This window comes from Peromyscus eremicus, chromosome 14 (assembly GCF_949786415.1).
Source record: "Peromyscus eremicus chromosome 14, PerEre_H2_v1, whole genome shotgun sequence".
In the NCBI taxonomy this organism is placed as follows: Eukaryota; Metazoa; Chordata; class Mammalia; order Rodentia; family Cricetidae; genus Peromyscus; species Peromyscus eremicus.
In genome coordinates this window covers 30,739,488-30,749,686 of record NC_081430.1, presented here as the reverse complement: position 1 = coordinate 30,749,686, position 10,199 = coordinate 30,739,488, and positions in this window count along the sequence as shown.

The window sequence follows — 10,199 nt, the reverse complement described above, 5'->3', positions numbered from 1 at the left end:
CCATTGCCTGTGGCTCTTCATCCAGGGATGAGATCTTGTGAAGTTTCTCTTGAAGTTCTCATGAAGTTCACATGTCAACTGGTGTTGTCATTTTGCAGGTCATATTTATACAACCATATTGTTGAGATTTCATGGGTACACCTTCTTTGTCATAAATAAAATACTTTATCTTGCAACCCAAATCCTGATCCTTTGGCTCTTACAATCCATCCACCCCTTTCTTCTGCCTTTCTGTGAGTAGGGATTTGTATTGGAGATTTATCAAGGTCCTGGAGCCTTACAGTCATTTAGTCTCTGCATTTTGACCAGATGTAGTTTTCTGCTGTGGATTGTTCCCACCCTTTTTTGTCCACTATGTCATCAAAACAAGTTCTTAATATTTATACATTATGAAATTGAATGATTAAAAAACTCCCACTTAAAAGATAATCTAAGACAATTTACCACGGTGCCATGTTTTTCTTGTTCATATTCCTTTTTGTATAGATGACAATGTGAACTATTACTTCTTGAGTAATTCAATTATATCACATATAATATTCAAAGATATTAAACAAATGCATGTAGACATATGTTTTAACTCATGCTGAATTATGTTAAATTTTAAATGATTTTTAATGATGCCAAGAATAGCCTTATAGTATAATTGATTTGAGGCTATAATAGAAAATGAGGTATGATTACTATACAAGATCTGAGACAAAAAATATTGCTTGTTTTATCTAAAATTACAATAGAGATAGTGTAACAGATAACTTAATCTCATTAAAGAGACCATTATAAGGTCAAAATCTTTATTAAAATATTAATACTTGAATATAAAATAGCAGAATCACTTTATTCTACTCTACCTGAAAACCCAACTATAGGAAAACTTAGTTGAATGAAACATTTGGTACTAGTTTTATAGGATAAAAGACATTGTATAGTGCCCTCTATCTGTAAAGATGCAATATAACAGCGATAAGGGAAAATCAATTTTTGTCATTTATTTATTGCTTAAGCAAAAATTTCAGCAAAGGGCGAATAAGAAGTGAAAACACAGAGGATTTCTATCTGTCATCTCTTGATTGATGTACAGAATAGTGTTTGTTATCACTATTTTATCTGAATGAGGTTTGGTGTCATGAAATGTATATAGCTAATTTGGAAAATGTAATAAGACTTTGCAACTAACTTTTATTGCCTTAGCATCAGAATTCATATTCCAACCATTTGGGAGCACACATAATTTTTAGATGTTCTCATTGATGTAGTTAATTTCTGATGTCTGTTAAGACATGAGTAGAAATGGAAGAACACTGATGAAATCCTAACTTGTAGGACTGTCTAAAATCACATATTTATTGTTACTATTACCTTGGCACTGAACAGATGTTAACTTGATTAAGATAGTAGTTCATAGTCAAGCTGCTATGATTTTCTGGTGCTTATTGTTATTGAATGATCATTTCACTGATACATTTAAAGACATTTGATTTTGTACGTAAGATTGCAAAATTAATCTGTTGGTTCTAAAAATTAATTTGTTGGGTCTTCATTTTCAACATGATTGATTTTAGATTGTCTTTTAAAGTATTTGTATTTTAAGACTAAGTTTTAGACAATTTCTTAAGTTAAAAATTCAGTAACTCTAAAGCCTGTTACCATTACTAATCAGGAAGCATTAAATGAACTTGTTAGTGCGTATAACTAAATTACAGTAATTTTATCACTCTGTTTCTTCAAAATAAGGTTTTGTTGACTTTTCCTTCAGGTATAATGATACTTTACTTCCCTAACACTTAATCTTTCTTCATATTAATATCAAGGGTCACATTTGGGACTTCCTAGGGCAATGCTTTTATAATTTAGCTTCATGTGCACCATCCAAATACTTGATTGTAGCTGGAGTTTTCTCCAGTCCTGCCTGGCCCACAGTCAGGATAAATCTCTCTCATCCGCCAGTCCGGCAACTGCTTAGACCCAACCAAGTAAGCAAACAGAGACTTATATTGCTTACAAACTGTATGGCCGTGAACAGGCTTCTTGTTATCTACTTCTTATATCTTAAATTAACCCATATCTATTAGTCTATAACTTGCCACATGGCTCGGTGGCTTACCGGTACCCCTTACATCTCACATTTCATGGCAGTGGCTGGCAGCGTCTCTCTGACTCAGCCTTCTTGTTCCCAGAATTCCCTTCTCTGCTTATCCTGCCTATACTTCTTCCCTGGCTACTGGCCAATCAGCATTTTATTTATACAGAGCGATATCCACAGCACCTGCTGTCCACCTATAGAGTTTCAATACAGAAAGTCTGTGTTGGTGTTTGAAAATTTTCATTCCTAGAGCCCATTATCATGAACAGGATAGAGAACTTGCCCTAGGTTGACCTTGAGAGGGTACAGGGTAGGTGTTAGATGAGTCACCACTGACAGGATGAGGACAGGTGCTTAGAGCTTTTGAGAGCCTGTCCTGGAGGCTGTGAAGGTTGATGAAAGGAGTGAAGACATCAAGATGGCAACAGTTTACCATGTGGTCAGGCCTGGAGATAAGGTAGAGGTGATGGGCCCGAAGTCTTAGTTGTAGTGCCGAGGCAGAAATGATTGAATGAGGCAGATGGTGGTGTTTAGATGAGGTGTTTACAAGAGTTGCAAAGGTCAGAGCTGAGATTTGGAAGTCTGACACCATTGATTCAGAAGGTCCAGATTGTTAATAGACTATTAAGGTGTGTTACAGGTATTATAAAAACACATTTTCTGGAATACCCTTAACATGTCTCTTTAACATATAAACCAAATACTATATTTTGACAACTCAAATATCTAATTGTTGTCTGAGTCTGTGCATTAATGCCTTCTTTAACAAGGCTCAATCTGAAGTAATAGGCAGGGAATATCAGAAAAGACAAATTCCAGAGAAATTCATATCTACTCTGATCAATTGAATGCTGTTATTACAGGAGTGTTAATTTTAATGAAAGAAATTCTGGAGAACTCTCTGATATTAGACTTAGGTGTAGAAGAACAGGGATTAAATCTAGAGAGAAAGTTGACAGTAGGAGAGCCTGCAAAGTTGCAGGATTCTTGCCTTATCCTGAGTAAGCTGAAAATTAAGGAAATATGATTGTAGAAGGGAAGCAAATCTTCAAAGCCAGAGAAGAAATATGGAGGAAAAAGGAACCTGAACTATGTGTCCAAGAGAAATCAGCATGGGATAGACTGCCAAGAGCAGAAAGAATGTAAAATGAGCAGAAATTCCTGTTTAAGGTGAGTACTACAAAACTGCTTTATTTTCCATCCTCAACAAATTCAAAAGAAACCTAATTTGTGTGAAGGAAAATAAAGATAAAACAAGGAATGACACTTCAAAGAGATAGTTTATCTCTAAATGAAAATGCCAAGACCTAAGAGACTCCATGCTGCCAATCTGCAGAACCAAGCTTGTCAGATATTAACAACAACAGAAACCAACTAAAGAGCAGAGAGATTTTTGAGCCAGCTGGAATATAAGTAGGTACAATCTGACACTATTAATACTTTAAAGATTGATATTTAGCTACTATAACTTCATATACTTGATTGTATGACCCTCGCCTTTTTATATATTAAGCAGGATACTCGATTGTGTGTACTGTTTTTTCAGCAACAGTGGTATAAGATGTCCACATAAACTTTCTTTGTTTTTTTCTCCACATTAAGATTTCTTTATAGTAAGAATGCTGCTTTCCTAATTGACTGGTCTTTTAATCCTAAATTTGATTACTACTCAGAATATACAATAGTAATGTGCTTACATTCAACCCAGTTTCTTTTAGAAATTCGGGTGTTAGGAGAATAAGGAATGCAGAAAAGGAATAAATTTATTAAGGAAAAGTGGGGCAACTCTCAAGTGAGAATAGTTGTCCCAAGAAGGGGCTACCACTATGCTCCCTAATTTATTGGCCTTTTATGGAACTTAAGTGAAAAATGAATATACTGTGACAATTTGTATTGAGTGTAGTTATTCTTTCAACTCATCACAGTTGCCATGTGATGACAGTGAAGGGCCCATGACAGTGAAGGGCCCATGAACCTTTTGTGTGTTCCATTGGTCCAACATGAGAAGCAACTGTGAATTCTTTTCCCAGTTAGGAGAGTGGTCATACATTGTGATCACTTTGGTCCATTCTTATTCTTAACACATTTTACTAGTTTTATCGGCTATTGATAAGATTAGCTCTTTTCTTATTTTTGGGCTACATAATTAGTATGAGATTTGCCATGGACCCTTACCCTTACTGGGAGCTAACTCTTGTCTCAATAGAACATTCTAGATCTTGGGAATACATGTAATATTAAGGCTTTTTGGCCAGGAGGGAGACTTGCGGGTGGTTTTACATGACTGAGTTGTGTGCCTGCAACTGTCCTATACAGTTTTATAATTTTTGTCTGAAAATAGAAGGAGGAACTGTGTGTCCTGGTGCCAAGAGTCCAAGACTGTCAGGCAGCCTATTTTTTCAAATGCATCATCATTGATGACTTGGGTATTGGTAAATCATGTTTTTTTGCTCCCACGGTTTCTGTTAGGCAATAGGTGACTTCCATATGGGGGCTGAATTTGGTGCTAAAATGATTAGAATAGGTGGGAAACACAAAACTCCAGATGTTGGCAAGATAGCCTTTTGTTCTGCCACAAAGGCATATAACAAAGGTACAGTGGGAGCTTTACTAGAGTAAAGGACAAAATACACGACTAAGAATCCAGGAAAGAAGTTTTACAAAAATAAAATTAAAAGAGGTAAAGTTTATGTATAAAATCATGGACCTAGGTTCTGGGAAATTTCGGACAAGATTGCTTCCAGTGTAAAAGAGGTATCTATTGACACTGCAAAGAAATGGGAGAAAACAAATCCAAGAAAGAGTCTGAGAACAACGAGGCCAAGGGCATGAAGAGTGACCTCAGCATTCTGCTATTCATACAGTACACACAGGCCACCAGGGTACCAGCAGAGATCTGCCAACCTTTCACTGGTTTACTTGTGTTGCCCTCAAAGAACAGCCAATCTCAGTAAGGTTAACATCTGTATCCAGTTTCTGCCTTTAGTCCCCAGCAGAACACCTGTGAACCCATTCCCCAGGCTAGCTGTTCACTAGAGCTTGCTCATCTCCTTATGCTCAGCTGAAACATGGAGCTATTTGAAGTGGTTTTACGCCACAGTAGACTTTTTGTCGAAATTTGAATAAATGGTGGTGATCAGATCCTTGTATGCAGATCCAATGTGCTTTGATTTATAGATGTATTGATGTGGTTATTTTGCTTGAACCTCATCTCCTGTCCTTAACTACCAGCTGAACTGTGTTAAACATGACAAAGTCATCATATTTCAAACCACATCTGTGATTGCTTGAAATTTCTCTTTGAGAAGTAGCCAGTATTGTTTAAAACATAGTAAAAATCTTGCCTGTTTTGAATAGGTTGGGATAGTAAATCTACCGGATGGTAAATCTGGTTAGAAGGTAGAAAAACAAGGCTTAGAGGGATTTCTCAGTGGTTAGAGCATTGGCTGCTGTACAAAAGGTCCCAGGTTCACTTCTCAGCGTACACATAGCAGCTCACAACTGCCTATAACTCCAGTTCAGGGGGATTTGTTGCCCAATTCTGAGTTCTATAGGCACCAGTGATGGAGATGGTACACACATATATATGCAAGCTAAAAATTCCTACAAATAACATATAAAAATAAGTCAACGAAGAAAACCTTTTGTAAATGATTCAGTGTGTTGCTTTAATCAATTTTTTCTTCTATGTTCTATAATAAAATTGTTATGGCAGAACCTTTCATAAGTTAAAAATAAAGTCTGATATTTTAAAAGTTCTTGACTTTAGAAAATTAATTGCACACAGATTGTGAAGGTATCTTGTTTATAATATAAATATTCCAATGTAATGTAAATCTGTCACTCTTGATGAAATCCATCACTATGATGTCCAAAAATCTTTGAGTGATTTTTATAGCTTTAGATAATACATGAATTCACTGCCATATATCCACTACTTTATTGTGATATAAATTTAAATTTCTTATGATAAAGAATTGGTACTTTTTGTGTTACAAGTGGAGGCTGATGCTGCACTTCAGGGTAAACACTACAAAAACCCAAATACTGAAGATTGTCTAGAAATGTCATTACACACTTAGTATTTTGATCACATCAGCCAGCAAGCTGAGTACTGTATTCTGAATCCAGTTCATTCTTGGTTGGTTGCTTCCCAGCGAGAGAACACTTAAGGCAAGCTCTGAGGCTGCTTCCCTTGGGCTGAAGCTGCTCCACTCAGTGCCACATTGTCCTACTTATAAATGGACACCTATTTCCTTAATTTCCCCAGTGCAGTTAAGGTCATCTCCAAATCTACTCAGAGTCAATGTTTCATTGACACGAGAAAGTACTTTTCTAACAGTTTTTTTTCCTAATCCTTACTGTGCCTCAGATGTCTTCTACATTTATTCAGTCTACTTTCAAAGTTACTTCTTGTTGTTCAGCTGCTGGGTCTTAGTTTTTCATTGTTTTTGCAAACAAACTCCTATCCACAGATACCATTTTTCCTTTGAACATAGCATCAGCTTTAAGTATGGTCACGAGGTGCAAGTTTCACCCCAAATTTAAAGCCAATATATATACATTGCCTCAAATAGGGAGTAGGCAAAATACTAACATGCCTTCACTGTGTCCTAGTGTTAATATTTAAGAAAAACAAATACTACATTTATAGAATTAGGTTAAAACAATCTGTGATTTGTTCAAAATAGAATTTGTTATAGCAAGGCAAACTAGACTAGCAAGGTATTTTAATCTCAGGATTCATTTTATAGGATAAAATAATTGATTAAGTGAAAATGTACAAACTGATGGAAATACAATTAGAATATATTTTCAAAGTGACAATAGTAAACAGTGTTAGGAAGAATCATGCTGGGTCTGTCATTTTAGAAATTCTAGTGCTAACTTCAGAAATCTAGAAGACAGTGTGGTCTGATTACATATTAAATAACAATATATTGGGAATATAGAGAAATACATTGTTTCTAAGTGGTCTTTTAAAAGCACAGAGACCTGAACATTTTTTTCCTTCAGAGAAGTGAAAATGTTAGTTGAGAATTGTAAAGAAAAATCACAGGTGACGGTCCAAGTGTCCTTTGACACATTGATCTTAAAATCCTTTACAGCTGCTGCAGATCTTAACAGGCCTGGACTTTCCTTCCAGATTGATAGCAAACAATCCCTTTAAAATAAATTCTCGTGGCTGATTCTATACCAGCATTACCAACTCTTTAATTTATAAAACTGCCTGTTGATCTTTTTAGTGCTTTTTTAGCAGTCCCATAATCTAAGGGAAAAAAACTTGCAAACCAAACCTGACGACACCAGAAATTCTGTAGTAAATGGACCAAAAGAATGCTGGACCAGAATAGGACATGGGCATGGAGACCTGTTCTGCATAATGTTAAGGATGTAATTTCATCAGTTTTCAAAGCAAATCCTTCAAGAGTTTCGCATTGATTTTTAGTGAAATTTGAAGTCATTGGAAAGTAGAAGCATTCACACAGTTGTATATGCTTTTACAAAACCACTTTAAATTATACAAATGAAATTTTAACAGAAATCAATAAGTCAACATAGCAAAACATTTAGTTGAAGCTTTCTTTGGTAAATTGAGGAAAACTACTCTTCTAGTAAAAGCGAAAATACATGTAAATATCATAATTATTACATTTAAATTCATTTTTAAAATACATATGAATTGATGGTAAAACTTGAGACTACTTGATTATTTCAGTATAAGCCATTGTGTTGTCCATGAATTATTTCATTATCTTTGAAAGTATGGTTATGTTATGTATATATTCTAACATAAGGAAAACTAAATCTAGCTTTTCTGATTATTCCCTACTGTTCTCTTGAATATTTCATAACTCTATTTAAAAAATTTTATTGATGATTTCAGCCCCCAAATTCAAAGTGACATTTTTTTATGTTGTTGGCTTGGCTTAGTTTCTATGTTTTTTTTTTATTTATTTATATGTGCTGGAGATTGAGGCAGCGCCTTATACACAGTAAGCAATACTGTACCACTGAGCTGTGCCCTGGCCTCAACAATAGTGTGAGATAAAATGATTTGTCCATTCAAGAAATTGTAATTGGATGCATAAATCATCCAAGTGTTCCTAGAAAATCTAGGTCAGATAATATGGAGAAAAGCCAATGATCTTTATTTCATTGTGGTGGTCGGTGCTGTGTTGTCACAGATTCCATGCAGTCCATATGAAAATAGGTCATTCTGCCTCTATGGATATCAACTTTGAACATAACTTTTGTGATTCCTAAACAATAATAATTATTCAGAAGTATCTAACACATGAGAAGATGGTGCTATGAACTAGTTAGAAATATAAGGTTTGTCTGCAAAGGTTATTAATATGAAGTAATAAGTAGTGACCTAATAATGACATAAGATCACCATGAAAAAATACATATACATTCATGTACATTATTTTAAGTGAGATTGCCCTATAAGTGGACCCTCAGGAACTTGTGATGAAATTATATGTACATTAACAACTTAGGTTGCTAGGAGAGGAGGTGCTTGTCTTTAATTCCAGTACTCAGGAGGCAGAGGCAGATAAATCTCTGTGAGTTTGAGGCCAGCCTGGGTCTATATAGTGAGTTCCAGGATAGACAGAGCTACACCATGAGACACTGCTTTGAAAAAACAAAGAATAAATACCCCCTCCCCCAAAAAATAATCACCACCACCAACAATAAAACAAAACAATTATTTAGGCTGACTCCATGAAATACTTGACATCCTACTCTGACCTGTGCATGAATGCATGCAGGTACCTGCCTCCACACACACACACACACACACACACACACACACACACACTACAGGCAACATGGACATACACCCACTCATTTACCCATACACTCATATATCACGCATATATGCAAAGGTACTAACTAACACACATTCACACAGAGTTGAATGTTTGAGTTTGTTCTTAGTAGAAATAGGAAATACTGCCAGAATTCAGGTTTTCCTTTAAAATATGTATTTTGTTTGCACATTGTCCTCTTTATGATTATATAGTGTCAAAAGAGATGAGTTTGGAGTATTTTTTTTCCTCTCAAGACAGGGTTTCCCTGTGTACCTGTGGCTGTCCTGGAACTCTCTCTATAAAGGAGGGTGGCCACTAACTCACAGAGATCTGCCTGCCTCTGCCTTCTCAAGTGCTGGGTTTAAAGGCATGTGTCCCCACCACCCAGTAAGTTTGGAGTATTTTTAACAAAGGGATAACCAAGAAAATCAAATCATATGTCCTTTGCCTGTTTTCCCTAGGCTCAGCAAAAAGCTACCGGACTTTAGGCATTCCTTGCACACACTTATTCTTTTTTGGCTCTACAGATCCTCAGGTAAGATTCCATCCCTCACTGAGATATTGTTCTTCCTGGAAAAAATGCTTCTCCTATACCCCCTGAGACCTAATATGTGTCCAATTATTTCCCTAAACATTTAATTTGTCTTGGGATGTTCACTTAATTTTTCTATGTGGAGGAATCCTGTATAATCCCTGTAGGCTCTCCTGGATCATTTAGTCATCTCCAACAACAGCAGTTAGTATGCTTTTCCTAGGTCCTGTGTGCACTGGACTAAACATGCTCTGAAGATTGTACTTATCCCTGATGGTCACTTGCTGGCCATTCAGTCTCCATCTATTTCAATACTCTCAAATCTTTTGACAAACATTTGAGTATGACTATAATAATAAATCATCAGTGGTGAGAGAAGATTAACAGAAGCAGCATGAAAGTGAGTAAAATGTCAAAATCACACAAATTTGGTTCCTCCAACACTTTAAGAAAATTATACGATATATATTATAGAATGAGTATTCTAGAAGCACACACCTGAAGACACTGATCAACAGCTGTGTGTTCAACCACATTACTAGGAAAGTGTGAAGAACAACAGAATCTGGAACACATTTAACACAAAGTAAGAGTAAAATATGTGGGTTAATTGAGAAATTACCCATTGATAAATATAAAACTTGTAACTGCACAAAAAGAACTGCAAGAACTGCCCAAAGAATCCCCTCAGACTGTTGATGGGGGGAGGTGGTAAATATGGTCAGAAAATCAGTGGATCTGGAGGGATGAATTTAAGTTATGC